Source organism: Pseudophryne corroboree, chromosome 1 (assembly GCF_028390025.1).
Source record: "Pseudophryne corroboree isolate aPseCor3 chromosome 1, aPseCor3.hap2, whole genome shotgun sequence".
Classification (NCBI taxonomy): domain Eukaryota; kingdom Metazoa; phylum Chordata; class Amphibia; order Anura; family Myobatrachidae; genus Pseudophryne; species Pseudophryne corroboree.
Window position 1 is genome coordinate 1081650928 of NC_086444.1, and position 23936 is coordinate 1081674863.

Sequence of the window (23936 nt, forward strand, 5' to 3'; positions counted from 1 at the left end):
CCTGCACTCGCATCAAAAATAACAACAGTGGGGTGCTCCTAGTGGGGTACTCCAAGTACTGGTAGGCCCACAATATATTAAAGCAAGAGTCCAAAGATTTGGAGGTGCACTCATCCAGTAAGTGATTCACAGCAGCTTTTCATAATTCACATAAATTTTATTGATAGAAATTCGGCTTATTCAGTCGACGTTTCGATCCTCAGTGTCGGGATCTTTTTCAAGACAAGCTTCGAGATATGATTAATGCTCACAAGGCATCATATACTGATTTCTACAACACAATAAACAATACATACATAAACTCACAATACTTTACAAACATTACAAAAACTCAAAACAAAAACAAAAATGCATATAGTGTTGAACCACCGCGTCATTCAAGTTCACTATGCACCAAGTGAGAGGCAAATGGGACCCCAGAAATTAAGTGGGTGAATACCCTCGCCCCACATGCACGTCATCCGTAGTTAAGGTGAGATATAGAAAACACTAGGGGCCTAATGTGTGAAAAATTATTCAAACAAACTTACTCTGCTTAATCAATATATCCAGTTCGGACAATACCGTGGCTGCACGGCTGATGAAGCCATATGCACAATGGTTTCTAAAAAAATGCATCCATATCAGTATCAAAACAAACTGAAAACAGGCACAACTGGTCTCCACCCCTGTTGTGCTAGTGCGAATAGTAATACTCACACATGTGGATAACAAGCTCATGTAGACAACTTAGACACCTCCATAGATCACTACAAAACATATATGGAATATGTAATCAGACTTTTAGTAAGTTACAAACTCACTTGACAAGCGTCACTAAAATAGTGTCAATTTCACTCATAGGATATACCAGGTACTCACCCTAGATGATCATGTCATACCAGCCTCGGCAGCCATACTGATACACAACTCATTGCCAGTCCTTATATACCCCCTCACCGGAAATAGATCGTGCACCTCTGTAAAAAAACCCCACTCCTCGAAACTACGGGTGCGGGCGGGCTTAATGCCCAGCAGTACCCAGCCACCTAGTCCAAATGTCTTCATCTCTCGGGCATTCAAACACCTCCCTAGGAAGTACATAATCTACGCTATAATCTACTGATTACCGTCCGTGAAACGCTTTGCGTTCCACGGCCTCGTGACCGGAAGTGCCAAACGTCCAAACAGTCTCGTCTTGTGCGCCGCTGATGGAGCGCATTGCGCTCCACGCCATAGGAAACAAAGGTGACGGAGGTCCAGTTGATCACTTAGTGACGTACACCCCACGCTCACCATGGCAACTACGGAACGTATTACGTTCCACAGCCCGGTGCACGGACTCGCTCATATATGGGAAGGTGGCCAACTTTATAATCCGGCACTGGTGAATACTGATCTAGTAAGAACAATACTGTGAACTAGATGGAAGTAACACTGCTCACTGTGTGCAGAGAGAAAAAAACTCATGAGGGAATACAGGATACTGAATCTAAGACATGAATCCACCCGTGCACTGGTTCAAACCAGGTCTCAACAGTCTCCACTCGGGGTGCTATAATGATCAAGCTGACGCGGTGTCACACACAAAGGAATAATAAAATAGACAAATGCACAACACATTAAAACAAGACATACTTAGTCCGACACAAACTGATGTCTACCAGACCACTGTAGACACTAATAAAGCTTAACCCTATAGTTTAATACTCGGGGCTTGAAAAGGGATAGTGATTTAATTGTTTAATTATAAAGGGATAAGTAACGTAGTCCTCTCTGGTAAATAAGGTCTGGTAGTGTACAGGTGGCGTCGTTCACATATGTCCATAAGGAATGAGCTCTCTACACCCACACCGTCCTTTGCCTCATAAACTCCCACCTATTTTTTACTGCTAGACTACTTGTTTAACAGTAGTCTTGCACTAGCATAGTATCATGGGTAAACTCATTTGGTGTGAGGGATTAACGGGTAAGGAGCTGCTGGGAACCTGACTGCAAGGATGATTCACAGGAAAACATTCATGGCAGAGTGTTCATTCAGACCTTTAGGTGAAACTGTATTAAGATGGGAAATCCAGAAACTCTCCCGTTGTCGTAAAGCAAGAGTACGGTCCCCACCATGTGACAGTGGTGGGACCCAGTCTATGAGTCTGCATTTGATGTTTGCCACCTGGTGTCCTCTCTGTAGGTAATGTCTGGCGACGGGTTTGTCAGTAGTACCCGTTTGGATAGCCGTGCGAATGGACAGCCGATGGTTTGCCATTCGTTCCCTGAAACACCGGGTGGTAAGGCCTACATAGTGTAATCCACACGGACAAGTTAGTGTGTAAACCACAAAGTCTAACCTACAGTGCAGATGATACCTGATTTTAATATTTCTCCCTGAATGAGGGTGCGGAAACGTAGGACCAGTCAGTAGAGATCTACAAGTGGTGCATTTGCCACATGAGAAGCAACCCGGTTTGCTGCTCATGATCTGGAGAAAATTCAATTTAGTCTCGGGTACCGCTGTCGGTCTCATAAGAATCTGTCTCAGGTTTGGTCCACGTTTATAAGCCATCATGGGTGGGTCCATATGCGTGAAAGGTAACCCAGGGTCAGACTTTACAATTGGCCAATGTTTGCGTAAGGTTTTACGCGTGAACTGTGCATAATTATCATACTTGGTCGTAAAGACCATACGGGTATCAATGGGCGTGGCTACAGATGTAGTCTCGTTGAATTTACGTCTGGCCTTACGTAAACTGTTACTGATCACCTTGTTTGAGTAACCTCTCTCGGTAAACCTGTGTTTCATTTCTATAAGTTGTTTCTCTCTGTTGCCCGCATCATTATTTATGCGCATAACTCGTAAAAATTGAGAAATAGGTAAATTGTTTTTTAGAGAAGGGGGATGAAAGCTACTGGTTAATAAAGTGGTATTTCTGTCTGTCGCTTTTCTGAATACTGATGTCACAAATTTTCCATCTTTTAAGTGTCCATATCTTCTGACACCCATCACTTGATTGTGTATTACAAAAGAGACAAACACTAATACATTTAAGCGTTTGGACATTGTTTTTAAGTGTTTTAATATTGTCTTATGTTATTTCATGTTAACATTGTGATTGGGCTCTACTATCACCACTAACGTCCTGAGTGCCATGGCCCAGGGGGGTTCATGTATGTTTGATGAAGGGTTGCTATCTAAGGCTGAGCAAGGTATTATATCCTTTACTGATGACGAGATTGAAAAGGTTTTATTTGATAAACTCGATTTCGACACTTTACCAGCCGAATCGTCCGCAGATATATTCTATCGGACATTAAGATTAAAACGACGCGAAGTAGATCTTATGCTACACGGCCAGTTTTTGTCTGAATACCACAGACGGAAACTTATACCCCGTGGATTTAGGGTCAGTAACATACCTACCTTGGGTCGCAACAATCCAGTCTTTTGTAGCAGATGGTGTTCTATTTTGAACAAATGCTCACTTGATCTTCTCATACTAGTTATTGAGGAAGTAGGTGGGGAATTGAAAAAAGTGAAAACTGAGATTGAGCAACTTGAGACCATTTCATTACCAACCCTTAAGGAAGATAAGAGCAGTAACTGGGTAGAAAGACTGCAAACACAGGTAGATTCCTACAGAAAGGAACTCACTTCGTTCAAAAGAAAGAAACTCTCCACGGTAACAGCAGATTATAAAAATCATACTGTGTATCGGTGGTTGCTAGGCAACAGCAATACACAACAGGGTGAAAGAACAGGACGTTTCTTTAGAAAACGCAGACAAGCCCCTTTCCCGAGGGAGATTGCCTCCTCATTAACCACATCAGACACTGATCTCTCTGATACACAGAAAAGTAACACTCAACATTTTTTAGACAAAACGTCGGGACCCAAGGGCCTTCCACCAGCCCACGGGGACTCCCGAGGCACAGACGCCTCACTAGAAGGGGCGGTCGCAAAAAGAAGGGAGCGCAGGAAACAGAATTAGATCTGGTATTTAACTTATCCAGGCGCGTTCTTGATCAGTCCGAGTTAAGCCTCCTGACAAGAGGTTTGTCATTTGTCCCCACTTTTCCACACCACACATTTCAAGGTGTTGTGGATCAGTATAGGTTTGGACGTAATTTGAGACTCAAGGAATATTTTGCTAGCCAGCCGAAATCTGCTGACAGGAAGCCCTTTAAAAAGAGCTCTAGGCTTGATCCAACTACTCAGAACTCCAGCATGAAGACTTTTCTCAGACTGGTCAAGGATGATGTTCAAAAGTTCAAACCACCACGCCTCTTTGACAATCTAACCCCGGGCGAAAGACAGGCACTTAAGAAGCTTAGGGATGATACATCCATACTAATAAGACCCGCCGACAAGGGTGGGGCTGTGGTGGTCCAGGATTGGACCGATTATGATGCTGAGGTGAGTCGGCAGTTAGCAGACACCACAGTATATCGGAAGGTTATGACCAATCCGATACCCTCTATTAAGAAGACCATCGACCAGAGTCTACAAAGAGGGCTCGAGAGTAATTGGATTGACCAGGATTTGTTTGATTTCATGAGTATAGATGAGCCCAAGTGCCCCATTATCTATACACTCCCAAAAATTCATAAAACACTGATCAACCCGCAAGGACGACCTATTATTGCAGCTGAAGGCTCACTGTTACAGCCTATAGCTAGGTGGGTTGACTCTATACTTCAACCCCATGTCCGCACGAGTCGCAGCTACATTCGCGACACAAGCGACTTTTTGTATCTACTCGGACAGACCGAGGTACCCAAGGGCAATTATCTCCTGTGTACCATGGATGTACAATCTCTGTACACGATCATACCGCACAAGGAAGGGATTGAAGCAATCAAAGGGGTGCTCACCCACAATCCAGTTGAAAATATACCGACAGAATTTGTCCTTGAATTGATCCAACTTGTACTGGATCTGAATCATTTTAAATACAAAGATTGCTATTTCCTTCAAGTATCGGGCACAGCTATGGGCTCCAATCTGGCGCCCGCATACGCGAATCTGTATATGTCCAATTTTGAGGAGACACAGATCCTGCCTGTATATGGCTCAAGGATCTCGTTTTATAAACGATTTATTGACGATGTCTTCCTGATATGGGAAGATACCCAGGAAGCCTTTTTGGAGATGGTAAATAACCTCAATGCATTCCAGAGTCCCGTCAAGTTTACCAGTGAAAGCTCAGATCACACCATACATTTTTTAGATGTCGAAGTGTCCATTAAAGATGGAAAATTTGTGACATCAGTATTCAGAAAAGCGACAGACAGAAATACCACTTTATTAACCAGTAGCTTTCATCCCCCTTCTCTAAAAAACAATTTACCTATTTCTCAATTTTTACGAGTTATGCGCATAAATAATGATGCGGGCAACAGAGAGAAACAACTTATAGAAATGAAACACAGGTTTACCGAGAGAGGTTACTCAAACAAGGTGATCAGTAACAGTTTACGTAAGGCCAGACGTAAATTCAACGAGACTACATCTGTAGCCACGCCCATTGATACCCGTATGGTCTTTACGACCAAGTATGATAATTATGCACAGTTCACGCGTAAAACCTTACGCAAACATTGGCCAATTGTAAAGTCTGACCCTGGGTTACCTTTCACGCATATGGACCCACCCATGATGGCTTATAAACGTGGACCAAACCTGAGACAGATTCTTATGAGACCGACAGCGGTACCCGAGACTAAATTGAATTTTCTCCAGATCATGAGCAGCAAACCGGGTTGCTTCTCATGTGGCAAATGCACCACTTGTAGATCTCTACTGACTGGTCCTACGTTTCCGCACCCTCATTCAGGGAGAAATATTAAAATCAGGTATCATCTGCACTGTAGGTTAGACTTTGTGGTTTACACACTAACTTGTCCGTGTGGATTACACTATGTAGGCCTTACCACCCGGTGTTTCAGGGAACGAATGGCAAACCATCGGCTGTCCATTCGCACGGCTATCCAAACGGGTACTACTGACAAACCCGTCGCCAGACATTACCTACAGAGAGGACACCAGGTGGCAAACATCAAATGCAGACTCATAGACTGGGTCCCACCACTGTCACATGGTGGGGACCGTACTCTTGCTTTACGACAACGGGAGAGTTTCTGGATTTCCCATCTTAATACAGTTTCACCTAAAGGTCTGAATGAACACTCTGCCATGAATGTTTTCCTGTGAATCATCCTTGCAGTCAGGTTCCCAGCAGCTCCTTACCCGTTAATCCCTCACACCAAATGAGTTTACCCATGATACTATGCTAGTGCAAGACTACTGTTAAACAAGTAGTCTAGCAGTAAAACATAGGTGGGAGTTTATGAGGCAAAGGACGGTGTGGGTGTAGAGAGCTCATTCCTTATGGACATATGTGAACGACGCCACCTGTACACTACCAGACCTTATTTACCAGAGAGGACTACGTTACTTATCCCTTTATAATTAAACAATTAAATCACTATCCCTTTTCAAGCCCCGAGTATTAAACTATAGGGTTAAGCTTTATTAGTGTCTACAGTGGTCTGGTAGACATCAGTTTGTGTCGGACTAAGTATGTCTTGTTTTAATGTGTTGTGCATTTGTCTATTTTATTATTCCTTTGTGTGTGACACCGCGTCAGCTTGATCATTATAGCACCCCGAGTGGAGACTGTTGAGACCTGGTTTGAACCAGTGCACGGGTGGATTCATGTCTTAGATTCAGTATCCTGTATTCCCTCATGAGTTTTTTTCTCTCTGCACACAGTGAGCAGTGTTACTTCCATCTAGTTCACAGTATTGTTCTTACTAGATCAGTATTCACCAGTGCCGGATTATAAAGTTGGCCACCTTCCCATATATGAGCGAGTCCGTGCACCGGGCTGTGGAACGTAATACGTTCCGTAGTTGCCATGGTGAGCGTGGGGTGTACGTCACTAAGTGATCAACTGGACCTCCGTCACCTTTGTTTCCTATGGCGTGGAGCGCAATGCGCTCCATCAGCGGCGCACAAGACGAGACTGTTTGGACGTTTGGCACTTCCGGTCACGAGGCCGTGGAACGCAAAGCGTTTCACGGACGGTAATCAGTAGATTATAGCGTAGATTATGTACTTCCTAGGGAGGTGTTTGAATGCCCGAGAGATGAAGACATTTGGACTAGGTGGCTGGGTACTGCTGGGCATTAAGCCCGCCCGCACCCGTAGTTTCGAGGAGTGGTTTTTTTTTACAGAGGTGCACGATCTATTTCCGGTGAGGGGGTATATAAGGACTGGCAATGAGTGGTGTATCAGTATGGCTGCCGAGGCTGGTATGACATGATCATCTAGGGTGAGTACCTGGTATATCCTATGAGTGAAATTGACACTATTTTAGTGACGCTTGTCAAGTGAGTTTGTAACTTACTAAAAGTCTGATTACATATTCCATATATGTTTTGTAGTGATCTATGGAGGTGTCTAAGTTGTCTACATGAGCTTGTTATCCACATGTGTGAGTATTACTATTCGCACTAGCACAACAGGGGTGGAGACCAGTTGTGCCTGTTTTCAGTTTGTTTTGATACTGATATGGATGCATTTTTTTAGAAACCATTGTGCATATGGCTTCATCAGCCGTGCAGCCACGGTATTGTCCGAACTGGATATATTGATTAAGCAGAGTAAGTTTGTTTGAATCATTTTTCACACATTAGGCCCCTAGTGTTTTCTATATCTCACCTTAACTACGGATGACGTGCATGTGGGGCGAGGGTATTCACCCACTTAATTTCTGGGGTCCCATTTGCCTCTCACTTGGTGCATAGTGAACTTGAATGACGCGGTGGTTCAACACTATATGCTTTTTTGTTTTTGTTTTGAGTTTTTGTAATGTTTGTAAAGTATTGTGAGTTTATGTATGTATTGTTTATTGTGTTGTAGAAATCAGTATATGATGCCTTGTGAGCATTAATCATATCTCGAAGCTTGTCTTGAAAAAGATCCCGACACTGAGGATCGAAACGTCGACTGAATAAGCCGAATTTCTATCAATAAAATTTATGTGAATTATGAAAAGCTGCTGTGAATCACTTACTGGATGAGTGCACCTCCAAATCTTTGGAGTCTTGCTTATATATATATCTAGATAGAATGTCTATATAGAAATGTGTATACAATATAACTGTGCCTCAGCCTACCCTGCACATACTGAATTGGTTATTTCTACCAGCAGCAGTATCCAGGCAGGACTGATACCTCACCTCATTCACGAGGATCAGACCCCCTGTTGCCACTGGTGCCGCCTTCACAGAGCTGTCGTGACTGCTGGTGCGGTGGGCCAAGTGCGCGGAGGGGAACTGTACAGACGTCTGGGATACTTCTGGGCCCGGAGGTTGCGGGGCAGCGCCTTTGTGACGTCACGCGCTGCAACGTCACACGGCGCGGAGGAGTCACTGTGCGGTGCAGGGAGGGTTATGGAAGCCTTCCACTGTGCCGCCATCAAAGGCAAGCAGTACACTTTCTATGCTGGCGAGGGTGGCGTTTCATCTACCAATGCCGTGGCTGGGGGTGTCTCGGCTGGGGGGACGGGACCTTGGCTGGTTACTGGCCAGTTTGCTGTCACAGGAATATTTTTTACTTTCTGCAGCAGTCTGCAGATGCCGTGGGCCTATTTTAATGATGGGCTTGAAGCTGCAGCTCCATCAGCCCCATTGTTAATCTGGCCCTGCCCCCACCTGTGGACGTCGGGCCCTCATACCACCCTCATGGAGTCTGTTTCTGATCGTTTGAGTAGACACATGCCCATTTGTGGCTTGCTGGAGGTCATTTTGCAGGGCTCTGGCAGTGCTCCTCCTGTTCCTCCTTGCCCAAAGGCGTAGGTAGCGGTCCTGCTGCTGGGTTGTTGCCCTCCTACGGCCTCCTCCACGTCTCCTGATGTACTAGCCTGTCTCCTGGTAGCGCCTCCATGCTCTGGACACTACGCTGACAGACACAGCAAACCTTTTTGCCACAGCTCGCATTGATGTGCCATCCTGGATGAGCTGCACTACCTGAGCCACTTGTGTGGGTTGTAGACTCCGTCTCATTCTACCACTAGAGTGAAAGCACCGCCAGCTTTCAAAAGTGACCAAAACATCAGCCAGAAAGCATAGGAGCTGAGAAGTGGTCTGTGGTCACCACCTGCAGAACAACTCCTTTATTGGGGGTGTCTTGCTAATTGCCTATAATTTCCACCTGTTGTCTACTCCATTTGCACAACAGCATGTGAAATTGATTGTCAATCAGTGTTGCTTCCTAAGTGGACAGTTTGATTTCACAGAAGTGTGATTGACTTGGAGTTACATTGTATTATTTAAGTGTTCCCTTTATTTTTTTAAACATTGAAGAATTGGGAAACGCCTCCTCCAGTGCACTCACATGTGGCTAGGATGGTGGTTTCCTCAGCTCTACCGGTCACCACCGTCACGTCTCTAAAAGAGCCTACGGATAAACATGTGGAGGGTTGTCTGAAAGCGATTTACACCCTCACGGTTGCTGCACAAAGGCCCACTTGTTATGCACACCAGTGCCAGCAGGAATGTACTGGTGTCTGAACGGTGAGGGATGCAAAACAAATGAACTCACAGACAGACTGAGGAATATGACATTACATACACAGAAGGTGATAGGGTAACAAAATAAACACAAAGTGAACAGAGAAGCCCAAAGGCTAAGAAACTGGGTGTCTCCCTAATATTAGGAATGCTCAGATGGAAAGAAGCAAGATGTAGTGATTTAATACGTAGAGAACCCGAAATGCTGTTGCTAAGGGCAACAGCAAAACCCTAAAGGGTTACCAACGGGTGTGGCAGTAAACTCCTTGGTCAGAGATGGAATAATAGACACAAGGAGAGTCTCCACAATCCTTGTCCTCACTTGCAGTGCACTAGTTCAGCTTACTGCCACTAAACTGACACCTGAACACCTTGCACAGTGAGAAAGGATTTTGGCAGGCAAGTCTGAGAATACAGCCGCAAACTTGCTAGGTTCACAGAGTAGCAAAAGAACCCCAGCAGGTTAAACGACTGACTCCAGTCTTACTGCTAGGTCTGGATTGGCAGAGTGTAATACCAAATCCCAAGGCCTATTTGCAGTAAGCAACAAACAAATACAAAGTTTACACAGTACTAGCTAGCTTTCAGGAACTGACTAACCAACAAAGATTCAGCAGCATCTGCCTAACCTGAGAAGAGGGTTTATATAGCAGGTGCTGTCCACGCCCCACTCAGACCTCATAGACTGTGAGCACAAAAACCAGCACCGGATCCCCTGCCGTGCACAGAGCCTGTAACCACTGCACAGCAAAAGATCCGAACCGGAGTATCAGCTACGCTCAGGTTACTCCGCTAGCACTTGTCTCCCGGTTGCCATGACGACATGGCAGCACAGAGCAGGAGACCCTAACAGTACCCCCCCTCTGACGAGGGGTCAAAGAACCCCTACCACCGGGTTTATCGGGGAACTGCGAGAAGAAAGAGCGTAACAGTCTGGGGGCATGAAGATCACAACTGCGCACCCACGACCGCTCCTCCGGGCCATACCCCTTCCAGTGCACCAAAAATGACAGCTGACCCCGAACCATCTTGGAGTCAAGAATCCTTTCAACAACAAACTCCCTCTGGCCACGTATCAGAAGAGGGGAAGGTCTTCCACTGGAAGAAGGATTACTAATCGCCCGTTTTAAAAGGGAACAATTAAATGTTTTATTGATACCCAAAGAACGGGGTAGATCTAACTGAAATGCCACCGGATTGATAACCCTAGTGATCTTATAAGGACCGATGAACCGGGGGCCTAACTTATGAGATGGCTGTCTCAACTTCAAATTCTTGGTAGACAACCAGACGAAGTCCCCTAATTTGAAGCTGCAGGGTCTTTTCCGCTTATCAAAAACCCTTTTGGTCACTAATGACACAGACACAAGGGCTTTCTTCACTTTCCTCCAAATACCTCTAAGGACCGAAACCACAGAGGAACTACCAGGCGTGGAGTCCAGGGGGTCAAAAGAATTGGCCTTAGGATGATGCCCATACACACAAAGGAAGGGAGAGATCCCTGTAGCAGAGTGAGCCGCGTTGTTATAGGCAAACTCCGCCATGGACAGATGAGCAACCCAGTCAGTCTGACACTTGGAGACATAACACCTGAGGAACTGCTCCAAGGACTGGTTCACCCTTTCAGTCTGCCCATTAGACTGCGGATGGTAGCCTGACGACAAGCTGACAGAAATCTGGAGATCGGAACAAAATGCCCTCCAGAATTTGGCCACAAACTGGGATCCGCGGTCAGAGACCACATCAAGTGGCAACCCGTGGAGGCGCACAACATGCAGCATAAATAATTCAGACAGGCGTCTGGCCGATGGCAGCCCAACCAATGGAACGAAGTGCGCCATCTTCGAAAATCTGTCAACGACAACCCAGATGGCTGTCATCCCCGAGGATTTGGGCAAATCCACCACAAAATCCATTGAAATGTGGGTCCATGGCTTAGATGGAATAGAGAGTGGATGTAATGGGCCAACAGGAACCCCTCTAGGAGTCTTATTTTGGGCACAGATGTCACATGCCCGAACCCACTGATCCACATCCCTAGCCACCGAGGGCCACCACACCGCCCTAGATAGCAACTCCCGAGTTCTGGCAATACCCGGGTGACCTGCCGACTTCTTGGCATGGAATTCCAGGAACACTCGCTGTCTTAACCTAGGAGGCACAAACAAAAGACCTACCGGAAGGTCTGGAGGAGCCTGCTCCTGTGCTCTAAGGACTAATGACAAGAGGTCCTGGGTAATGCCCACTTTAATACATGATGGGGACACAATGGGCAATGGCTCCTCGGTGGTCTCCTGGATTGGAGCAAAACTCCGCGAGAGCGCATTAGCCTTGATGTTTTTTGACCCAGGGCGATATGTTATCAAAAAATTAAAGCGCGCAAAAAACAAAGCCCATCGTGCCTGCCTGGCATTGAGGCGCTTCGCTGACTCTAAATATGCCAAATTCTTATGGTCGGTGAGAATTGAGACCACAAACTTAGCCCCCTCAAGCCAGTGTCTCCACTCCTCGAGTGCATCCTTAATAGCCAACAATTCCCGGTTACCCACGTCATAATTCATCTCGGCAGGCGAAAATTTACGGGAAAAGTAAGCACAGGGATGAAGGCGATTATCAGACACCCCCATCTGAGAGAGCACTGCCCCAATACCCATCTCAGAGGCATCCACCTCCACCACAAAAGGACGCTCTGGATCTGGGTGTCGCAGCACCTTGGCCGAGACAAATGCCCTTTTGAGACGGGCAAAAGCCGCTTTGGCCTCACAAGACCAGTGAGCAACATCCGCCCCTTTCTTAGTGAGTGCCACCAAGGGCGCCACTATAGACGAAAATCCAGCGATAAATCATCTATAAAAATTCGCAAAGCCCAGAAAACGCTGAAGCGCCTTCAAACTAGTGGGCTGCACCCAATCCAGGACTGCCTGTACCTTGGAACCCTCCATTTGGAAACCTTCTGGGGAGATAATATATCCTAGAAATGCGATTTGCTGAACTTCAAATTCGCACTTCTCCAGCTTCGCCCCAAGCCGGTGGTCTCTGAGTTTCTGGAGGACTAAGCGTACATGCTTCCGATGTTCCTCCAGGGAATGGGAGAAGATTAGGATGTCATCTAAGTATACAACTAAGAATCTATCCAAATATTCCCTGAGCACATCGTTCATGAAGTCCTGGAAGACTGCTGGGGCATTACAGAGCCCAAAAGGCATCACCAAATATTCATAATGCCCTGAGTGGGTATTAAAGGCAGTCTTCCATTCATCCCCCTCTCTTATTCGGATTAGATTGTACGCACCGCGTAGGTCAATCTTAGAAAAAATGGTGGCAGTACGAAGCTGGTCAAACAAGACCGAAATGAGAGGCAGTGGGTATGAGTTTTTAATCGTGATACGGTTCAATTCCCTGAAGTCGATGCAGGGTCGCAACGAACCGTCCTTTTTACCCACGAAGAAGAACCCCGACCCAACTGGAGACTGTGAAGGTCTGATAAATCCCTTAGCCAAGTTCTCCTGAATGTACTCTGCCATAGCCTGAGTCTCAGGACGTGACAGGGAGTACAACCTGCTCTTGGGAAGCTTAGCATTCGGCAACAAATCAATGGCACAGTCATAGGGGCGATGGGGAGGTAGTACCTCTGCAACTCTTTTGGAGAACACATCCGCAAAATCTGCATAACATCCTGGCAATCCTGGCAAACTTAGCTGCGAAAGCCTGACTGGAAGGCTCAAGCAACTCCTGAAACAATCAGTACCCCAACTAAGAATCTCCCCAGAGACCCAGTCAAATTGAGGATTGTGGGCCCTTAACCAGGGTAACCCCAAGACCAATGGGGCAAAAGTACAGACAGTCACATAAAAGGACAATTTTTCAGAGTGTGTGGCTCCAATAGACAAAGAAATCTGGCTAGTGCAAGAGGTAATTTTACCCTGGGATAATGGTTCCCCGTTTAACCCACAAATCTCAATTTCCGATGCCAAGGGTACTAAGGGAACAGAGTGTTTCAGGGCGAATTGGCGGTCCATAAAAACCCCGTCGGCCCCACTGTCCACAAAGGCCTCAGTCTTGACAGTTTGACCGAGGATCTTCAAGGTCACCGGAATGATAAAAGTCTTCTTGGGAAATTCTGACTTCTGGCCTGACAGGCTATTTCCCATCACCCTCAGGCCCTGAAGTTTTCCGGCTTTTCTGGGCATGATACTACCACATGACCTTTATTCCCACAGTACAAACATAACCCCTGCTGTCTCCGCGTCTTCTCACGCGAGGAGAGGCGGGTAGCCCCAATCTGCATAGGCTCCTCGGAAAATTCCTCAGAGTCTGAGGTTCCCTTGGGAAAGAAGGAAACCTCGGTCTCCCTTTCAAGCCTGCGCTCTCTCAGCCGTCTATCCACCCGAATGGATAACTGCATGAGCTGATCCAAGCTATCAGGCAAGGGATATTGTACTAGTTGGTCTTTTAACTGGTTAGAAAGACCTCTTCGGTACTGGTGTCTCAGGGCTGGGTCATTCCACTGGGTATCATGGGCCAACCTCCGAAACTCCGTACAATAAACCTCAACTGGCCTTCGCCCTTGCTTAAGGATCGAAATCTGAGCCTCGGCTGAGGCCGTCTTGTCAGGGTCATCATACAACATGCCCAGTGCCGTAAAAAAAGCATCAACACTTTTAAGCGACGGACAGTCAGGCTGCAACCCATATGTCCAGACCTGTGGGTCTCCTTGTAGCAAGGAAATCACTATGCCCACCCGCTGAATCTCCGACCCAGAAGACTGATGCCTAAGCTGGAAATATAGCTTGCAGCTCTCCTTGAAACAAAAGAACTGCGAGCGATCTCCAGAAAAACGATCCGGGAGATTTACTTTCGGCTCCTTAACCCCTGAAGGTACTGCTGCTGCGGGAGCTCCGCCAGCGGCCTGCGAGGTGTGCATTTTAATGGACAAATCATTAAATTGTCGAGTCAGGACCTGCACCTGATCGACCACCTGTTGCAAAGTATTTTGAGGGGTATGCTCCATATTCCCACAAAATTTCAACAGGAGTATTGGGCTGCTGAATATGTTATGCACACCAGTGCCAGCAGGAATGTACTGGTGTCTGAACGGTGAGGGATGCAAAACAAATGAACTCACAGACAGACTGGGGAATATGACATTACATACACAGAAGGTGATAGGGTAACAAAATAAACACAAAGTGAACAGAGAAGCCCAAAGGCTAAGAAACTGGGTGTCTCCCTAATATTAGGAATGCTCAGATGGAAAGAAGCAAGATGTAGTGATTTAATACGTAGAGAACCCGAAATGCTGTTGCTAAGGGCAACAGCAAAACCCTAAAGGGTTACCAACGGGTGTGGCAGTAAACTCCTTGGTCAGAGATGGAATAATAGACACAAGGAGAGTCTCCACAATCCTTGTCCTCACTTGCAGTGCACTGGTTCAGCTTACTGCCACTAAACTGACACCTGAACACCTTGCACAGTGAGAAAGGATTTTGGCAGGCAAGTCTGAGAATACAGCCGCAAACTTGCTAGGTTCACAGAGTAGCAAAAGAACCCCAGCAGGTTAAACGACTGACTCCAGTCTTACTGCTAGGTCTGGATTGGCAGAGTGTAATACCAAATCCCAAGGCCTATTTGCAGTAAGCAACAAACAAATACAAAGTTTACACAGTACTAGCTAGCTTTCAGGAACTGACTAACCAACAAAGTTTCAGCAGCATCTGCCTAACCTGAGAAGAGGGTTTGTATAGCAGGTGCTGTCCACGCCCCACTCAGACCTCACAGACTGTGAGCACAAAAACCAGCACCGGATCCCCTGCCAGGCACAGAGCCTGTAACCACTGCACAGCAAAAGACCCGAACCGGAGTATCAGCTACGCTCAGGTTACTCCGCTAGCACTTGTCTCCCGGTTGCCATGACGACGTGGCAGCACAGAGCAGGAGACCCTAACACCACTATTGCAGCTACTTGGGCTGCAGAGGCCATTGAAGCATTGGCCTTGGAGTTAGATGCTGAAATCTCCTCTGACGATGCTAGACAATGCTTGTCTTATATTGTCACAGCTTCTCATTGTATTAAAGAGGCGGCTTCTGATGCCGGTATCCTGGCAGCCAAGGCCTCTACTACGTCAGTCCTGGCTCGCCGGATATTGTGGCTGAGATCCTGGTCTGTGGATCTGGACTCTAGAAAAATCCTGGAGGTACTCCCTTTTAAGGGAGATATTCTGTTTGGGGATGATTTAAATAAGATTGTGGCTGACTTGGCTACTGCCAAAACTGCCTGTCTGCCAAGTACTGCTCCTTCTGTGTCGAAGGCTAAAGGTACTTCCTTTCGCCCCTTTCGTCCTTCAGGTAAAGCAAAAGGTCAGGCGTACAACAAGCAGGCCCGCACTTCCAAACCTAGTGAGCCTAAGCCCAAAAGAGCCTGGGCGGCCCATCAGCCAGCTTCCAAGACAGATAAGCCTGCCGCATGACGGGGCGGGCCTCCCTCTGGGGGATCCCAGGGTGGGGTGCCGGCTTCTAGGGTATACCCAGGAATGCCTGGGTACAGGAAGTCGTCACTCGAGGTTACGCCATAGCCTTCAAAAACCGACCCCCTCATCGATTTTGCCAGACAGATGTCCCGTTGGACAAGACAAAGGCAAACACTCTACATTCGGTGGTACAGACCCTCCTGGATACAGGAGTCGTAGTACGGGTGCCTCTTGCGCAGTGGGGCCGGGGGTACTATTCTCTGCTGTTTCTAGTCCCGAAACCGAAGGGGTCCCCCCAGCCCATTCTCAACCTCAAGGCATTGAACAGGTTTGTGAAGGTTTCCAAGTTCCGGATGGAAACCCTTCGCTCTATAGTTCTGGCCTTGGAACCTGGGGACTTCATGGTCTCCCTGGATATACAGGATGCTTACCTGCATATTCCTATAGCAGTGTCTCATCAGCAATACCTGAGATTTGCGATTGGCAACTGCCATTACCAGTTTTGGGCGTTACCTTTTGGTTTAACAACGGCTCTGCGAGTCTTTACAAAAGTCATGACGGTGGTACTCCGCCGTCAAGGGGTCAGGATACTGCCGTATTTGGACGACTTGTTAATCCTGGCAAATTCCCCAGAACTTCTCCTGCGTCATCTAGATGTGACGGTCCGGTTTCTGCAAGCCCACGGGTGGCTCATCAACTGGATCATCCCTGCTCAGAGCATGGTGCATCTGGGAGCACTATTGGACACTCACAACCAGCGGTTGTTCCTGTCTCAGGAGAAAGTCCTGAAACTTCAGGACAGGATTCGTTGCTTCCTATCTCGTCCGCAAGTGTCGATACATTCGGCGATGCAGGTGCTTGGCCTCATGGTGTCAGCATTCGACATGGTGGAGTACGCTCAATTTCGCTCTCGCCCTCTCCACAGGCTGATTCTAGCCAAATGGGATGGCCTGCCTCACCGGATCAGGTCTCAAATGATCTCATTGACTCTGGAGGTCCGTCTGTCGCTGCTCTGGTGGCTCCGGGACCAGCAACTGTGCAGGGGCCGTCCTTTCTGGATATCCGACTGGGTCCTGTTGACGACAGATGGCAGTCTAAGAGGTTGGGGCGCGGTGCTGGAGCAACACTCCCTTCAGGGGCGGTGGACCAAGGAGGAGTCCCTCCTCTCGATCAATATTCTGGCGGTCTTCAATGCCTTGAACCAGGCCCAGCATTTAATTCAGAACCGTCCTGTTCAAGTACAGTCTGACAACCGCACCACAGTGGCTTACATAAATCATCAAGGCGACACTCGAAGCCGCCTACCAATGAAGGAAGTCTCACGGATTCTACAGTGGGCAGAACGCCATCTACCGGCCATATCGGCAATATTCATTCCGGGAGTCCTGAATTGGGAAGCGGACTTTCTCAGTCGTCAAGACGTGCATGCCGGCGAGTGGGGTCTCCATCCAGAAGTGTTTCAACTCCTAGTGGAAAGGTGGGGACTTCCAGACGTAGATCTGATGGCGTCTCGACACAATCTCAAGGTTCCGGTCTTCGGAGCAAGGACAAGGGATCCTCAAGCAGCATTCGTGGATGCGCTGGCAGTACCATGGAGGTTTCGGCTGCCGTACGTGTTCCCTCCGGTGTCACTCCTGCCCAGGGTAATTCGGAAGTTCAAGCAAGAAAAAGGAATTCTGCTTCTCATAGCTCCAGCATGGCCCAGACGGCACTGGTTCTCAGACCTGCAAGGCCTATCGTCAGAGCGTCCAATTTTACTTCCACAACGGCCAGACCTCCTCGTTCAGGGCCCCTATGTCTACCAGGACCTAGCCCGGCTGTCTTTGACGGCGTGGCTCTTGAAGCTTCCGTCTTAAGGGCTAAAGGGTTTTCTGAGGCGGTCATTCAAACTATGGCCCTCATTCCGAGTTGTTCGCTCGCAAGCTGCTTTTAGCAGCATTGCACAGGCTAAGCCGCCGCCTACTGGGAGTGAATCTTAGCTTAGCAAAATTGCGAACGAAAGATTCTCAAAATTGCGAATAGACAGTTCTTAGCAGTTTCTGAGTAGCTCGAGACTTACTCTGCCATTGCGATCAGTTCAGTCAGTTTCGTTCCTGGTTTGACGTCACCAACACACCCAGCGTTCGCCCAGACACTCCCCCGTTTCTTCAGACACTCACGCGTTTTTCCCAGAAACGGCAGCATTTTTTCGCACACACCCATAAAATGGGCAGTTTCCGCCCAGAAACATCCACTTCCTGTCAATCACACTACAATCACCAGAACGAAGAAAAAACCTCGTAATGTCGTGAGTAAAATACCTAACTTACTAGCAAATTTACTTGGCGCAGTCGCACTGCGGACATTGCGCATGCGCATTAGCGACTAATCGCTCCGTTGCGAAAAAAAAATAACGAGCGAACAACTCGGAATGACCACCTATGTTGCGGGCCCGGAAACCGGCTTCGGCTCTGATTTACTATAGGGTCTGGCATTCTTACTTTGTATGGTGCGCATCTAACGATTATGACGCTTTCAAGTTTAGTATAGCCAAGTTGTTGGCTTTTCTTCAGCAGGGCCTGGACTTAGGCCTGCGTCTGGCCTCCCTCAAGGTTCAAATATCTGCCTTGTCGGTGTGGTTTCAGAGAAAAATTGCGACCTTACCTGATGTGCATACCTTTACTCAGGGCGTGTTGCGTATCCAACCTCCCTATGTCCCGCCTGTGGCTCTTTGGGACTTGTCGGTGGTTTTGGGGGCGTTACAAGAGTCTCCGTTTGAACCTCTGACCTTAAGTGGCTTTCTCTTAAGATGGTGTTTCTGCTGGCTATTGCTTCAGCTAGAAGAGTGTCGGATTTGGGTGCCTTGTCCTGTAGTTCCCCATATCTGATATTTCACCGTGACCGGGCGGTTCTTAGGACTCGTCCCGGCTATCTAGTAAGGTGGTTTCTTTGTTCCACCTTAATCAGGAGATTGTAGTTCCGGCACTTGTTTCTCCTGATCTGTCTCCCAAAGAGCGGTCTTTGGATGTGGTACGGGCTCTCTGTATCTATGTGAAGAGAACTGCTCCTATTAGGAAATCTGATTCTCTTTTTGTTGTGTTTGGGTTTCTCAAACGAGGCTGGCCTGCTCACAAGCAAACTCTGGCCAGATGGATTAGAATGGTGATTGCACATGCTTATGTGAAGGCTGGTCTCTCTGTTCCTGATCACATTAAGGCCCATTCTACTCGGTCTGTTGGACCTTCTTGGGCGGCCCAACGTGGTGCGACCCTTGAACAATTGTGCAAGGCGGCTACGTGGTCCTCTGTGAACACGTTCATAAGGTTCTCTGCCTTCGATACTGCCGCTTCCCAGGATGCTTCCTTTGGACGCAGGGTTCTTGTGCCCGCTACAGTGCGTCCCCTCCCATAAGGAACTGCTTTAGGACATCCCCTATGTCTGTCCTTGTGGAGCCCAGTGTACCCCGCAGCAGAAAACGAGTTTTATGGTAAGAACTTACCTTTGTTAAAACTCTTTCTGCGAGGTACACTGGGCTACACAAGGCGCCCACCCTGACGCACTTAGCTTCTTTGGGTTGGTATGGCATTAGCCGCTGACACTTCTCCTGTCAGGAGAGTGTGGTGTATGTGGCAACTTGCAGTTGTCGTCTCTTTTACTTGCTACTGCATTGGGCTGGTTAACAAAACTGAGCTCCTGTGCACGGAGGCTGGGTGATATAGGAGGCGGCGCTATGCATCTTGGGAAGAAGGTAAAAGCTTTTGAACCTGTTGGTGCTTCGGATCAAGATCCTACTCTACACCCCTATGTCTGTCCTTGTGGAGCCCAGTGTACCTCGCAGAAAGAGTTTTAACAAAGGTAAGTTCTTACCATAAAACTAGTTTTTCCGTATTTTGGAATAATTGCATACCATAATGAGTTATTATGGCGATGGGACCTAAGTCTAAGCACAGAATGCATTTATGTTTCATATACACCTTATATACACAGCCTGAAGGTCATTTTAGCCAATATTTTAAATAACTTTGTGCATTAAACAAAGTGTGTGTACATTCACACAATTCATTTATGTTTCATATACACCTTATACACACAGCCTGAAGGTCATTTAATAGAATATTTTTAATAACTGTGTGTATTAAACAAAGTTGGTGTACATTGAGCCATCAGAAAACAAAGGTTTCACTATCTCACTCTCACTTAAAAAATTCCGTTGATAATGCTGATTTCTCTAACGTCCTTGAGGATGCTGGGACTCCGTAAGGACCATGGGGATAGACGGGCTACGCAGGAGATAGGGCACTTTAAGAAAGCTTTGGACTCTGGGTGTGCACTGGCTCCTCCCTCTATGCCCCTCCTCCAGACCTCAGTTTTACACTGTGCCCAGAGCAAGATGGGTGCACTGCAGAGAGCTCTCCAGAGTTCTCTGCCTAGAAGCATTTTTGTTTGGATTTTTTTTTTCTGCCTTTTACTACTTTTTCACAGGGAGCACTGCTGGCAACAGGCTCCCTGCATCGAGGGACTGAGGAGCGAGGAGCAGACCTTCTTGTCAAAGATAGGCTCTGCTTCCTCGGCTACTGGACACCATTAGCTCCAGAGGGGGTGAACGCAGGTTCTTACTGGGCGTCTACCCCCGGAGCCGCGCCGCCGTTCTCCTCACAGAGCTAGAAGTACAGAAGACAGAAGTCGTCAGGCGGCAGAAGCCTTCAGCTTCACTGAGGTAACGCACAGCACTGCAGCTGTGCGTCATTGCTCCCATACACCTCACATACTCCGGTCACTGTATGGTGATTTCCATAGGCGTGCGCACGGGGGGTGCCTGGTGCGCACAGGCACCCCCTAATGTACTGCATCCCCTGCCTGCGATGATCGCCGCAGGCTATGATAAGCCCTCAATCTCAGCTTGCTGCTGTGCCAGCGCTGCTCATTGCAGTCTGTCACCGTCAAACTGAGCTGCTGCGCCCGCCGCCATGGACAATATATTTATAGAATAGACTAGAGGCACATCATCATATGCTGCTATCACTAATGGGCCATGGTTGCCCAGCGGACGCACAGCGGGTGACTGAGGTTAAGCTCCACCTCCCGCCCGCGCCCTCCAGTCTTCTCCCGCGGCTACGCGCACGCAGCGGGGTGAGTGAGAGGCGAGCAGCTCCTTAGGCATTTCCCTTCTCATGGGGGTGGACTGGCCGAGTCGGGTGCACGGTCTCCTGTCTGCAGGTATGGGACGCACGTCAGGTGGTGACGGCGGTAGTGGCGGGTCTGGTGGGGGGATCGGTATTCGGTACGCGGGCGTCTTTGATTAAAGATGCTGGCCGGGCGGGCTCTAGCTGACCCGGCAGGGGCTGGCAGCGTCTACATATGGTGGCTGTGTTTTATATTTTGTGAAAGAGATGTGTGTGTGTACAGTATGTACTATGGTGTCAGCTGTGTCTGCTGTGTATATGTATGCTACTATGTGTGTCTACTTTATGTATGCATGTTGTGTACTACTGCTATGTCTGTGTGTTTATGTATGTAAGTATGTCATGTATGTGTATGTATACTGTTATGTGTTTCGTGTGTGTGTGTGTGTGTGTGTGTGTGTGTGTGTGTGTGTGTGTGTGTGTATGTATGTGTACTATGTGATTGGTGACATGCTGTGATGTGGTTTAATTATTAACATCTCCTAAGAGTTCCGCCCATTGTTTTTGTTGAAAAAAATAAAATTAAAATAAAATCTGAATACAAGATTGAAACGTTGATCAAACTGCTGGGGTCCGTGTGATTATTCATAGCCGCCGTAAGTGCCGCCTACCCGTGACCTGTATTGTGAGTCGTGACTGACCGTTCTGGCCGAATACACCTGGAGGGCACCGGCCGCAAGTAATTTATGTACAGCAGTGGAGTGACGGCTTTGCGAACATATATATATATATATATATATAGATATATAGATATATAGATATATAGATATAGATATATAGATATATATAGATAGATATTAGTACATCCAGCAGTCCGGCACTCCAACATCCCCCAAGGTGTATTTGCCCTGGTGCCTTCCTAGGGGTGGTGCAGCCCCGATACAGAGGCGGTGTATAAATCAAGCCAGGTGAGTTTATTCAAGTCAATGTTTCGGGGACTGTTTGTAGTGTCCTGAGGAAGGGGGTTCGTCCCCCGAAACGTTGACTTGAATAACCACACCTGGCTTGATTTATACACCGTGTGAAAGCCTCTGAGTGCCGCCTCCACACCTTGTCTATATGTGTGTGTGTGTGTATGTGTATATATATATATATATATACAGGTTGAGTCTCCCTTATCCAAAATGCTTGGGACCAGAGGTATTTTGGATATGGGATTTTTCCGTATTTTGGAATAATTGCATACCATAATGAGATATCATGGTGATGGGACCTAAATCTAAGCACAGAATGTATTTATGTTACATATACACCTTATACACACAGCCTGAAGGTAATTTTAGCCAATATTTTTAATAACTTTGTGCATTAAACAAAGTGTGTGTACATTCACACAATTCATTTATGTTTCATATACACCTTATACACACAGCCTGAAGGTCATTTAATGCAATATTTTTAATAACTTTGTGTATTAAACAAAGTTTGTGTACATTGAGCGATCAAAAAACAAAGGTTTCACTATCTCACTCTCACTCAAAAAAGTCCGTATTTCGGAATATTCCGTATTTCGGAATATTTGGATATGGGATACTCAACCTGTATATATATATAGAAACCCCCCCATAGAAATCCTGTGTTTGCTCCTGCGCCGTGTCCTCACTGTCCTGCAACTGCCGCCGCCAGCCACGCCAACATCACAGGCCCAGCCCAGGTAGCGTTCATCTCAGGAGGAATCGGAGCCGCCGCCGGAGCGGAGGACACAGCTGAGTGAGCCTGAGACAGTTCAGCACTCAGCAGAGAGGGTAAGACACACTCCTATCTGTCAGTGTGTCACTGAGACAGCTCTGTTTTAATATATGTTAACTTTAGATTTTTTTTTTATTACTATGGATTACTTATATCCCCCAAAATATTTATTATTAATAATGTGTTATACTTTTATAATAGCGGTGAGCACCCCGAGGGTATTATGTGTATCTGGCACTGCTGGGGGCATACTGTTTGCCATAATGTGAATTCCGGCTCATACTGTGTGACATAATGTGAGTTTTGGATCATACTGTGTAGCGTAACAATAATTTCAGCTCATACTGTATGGCAAAAAGTGAATTTGGCTCATACTGTGTGGCATAATGTGAGTTTTCTCTCATACTGTGTAGGGTAATGTGAATTTCGGCTCATACCGTGTGGCGTAATGTGAATTTTGGCTCATACTGTGTGGCATAATGTGAATTTTGACTCATATTGTGAATAAGGGGCACTACTGTCAGTAGCTGGTGAGCATGGGGACATATGTGACAAATGCTGGTGTACTGCAGAGGAGGGGTCTGTTGGCATAGAAAGAGGAAAATGAGGCTCTGATGGCACATGTGTAAATTATAAACTTACTTGTGTTATATTAAAATGGAAATGTTCGTCCCGGAATACATACCTCTTACCGGCGGTCATGATCCCGACAGTGGGATACCGACCACCAGTATGTCCTGCAGCTGGGCGAGTGCTAGAAAACCCCTTGCAGGCTCGCCACAAGATCTATTCTCCCTCTATGGGTGTGAAGAAAAGCCTGTGGCGCCGGTATTCCGCCAGGCAGGCTCGTGATCGCCTCCCATTTGGCTCAGTAAATCTCCCATACTTTTCAGAGTGGCCCACTCAAAATTAGGGTGTAATGCTGTGGGGTGCAAGGGGTGTGTATGGGGTGGGGGTCGGGAGGGGAATGCATATGCACCTAGGCCCATCACTCTCTAGTTCCACCACTGGGTCAGGGATAGATTGGGGAAGTGTAAGCAGTGATAGGGTACAGTGGCACTCAGCACTC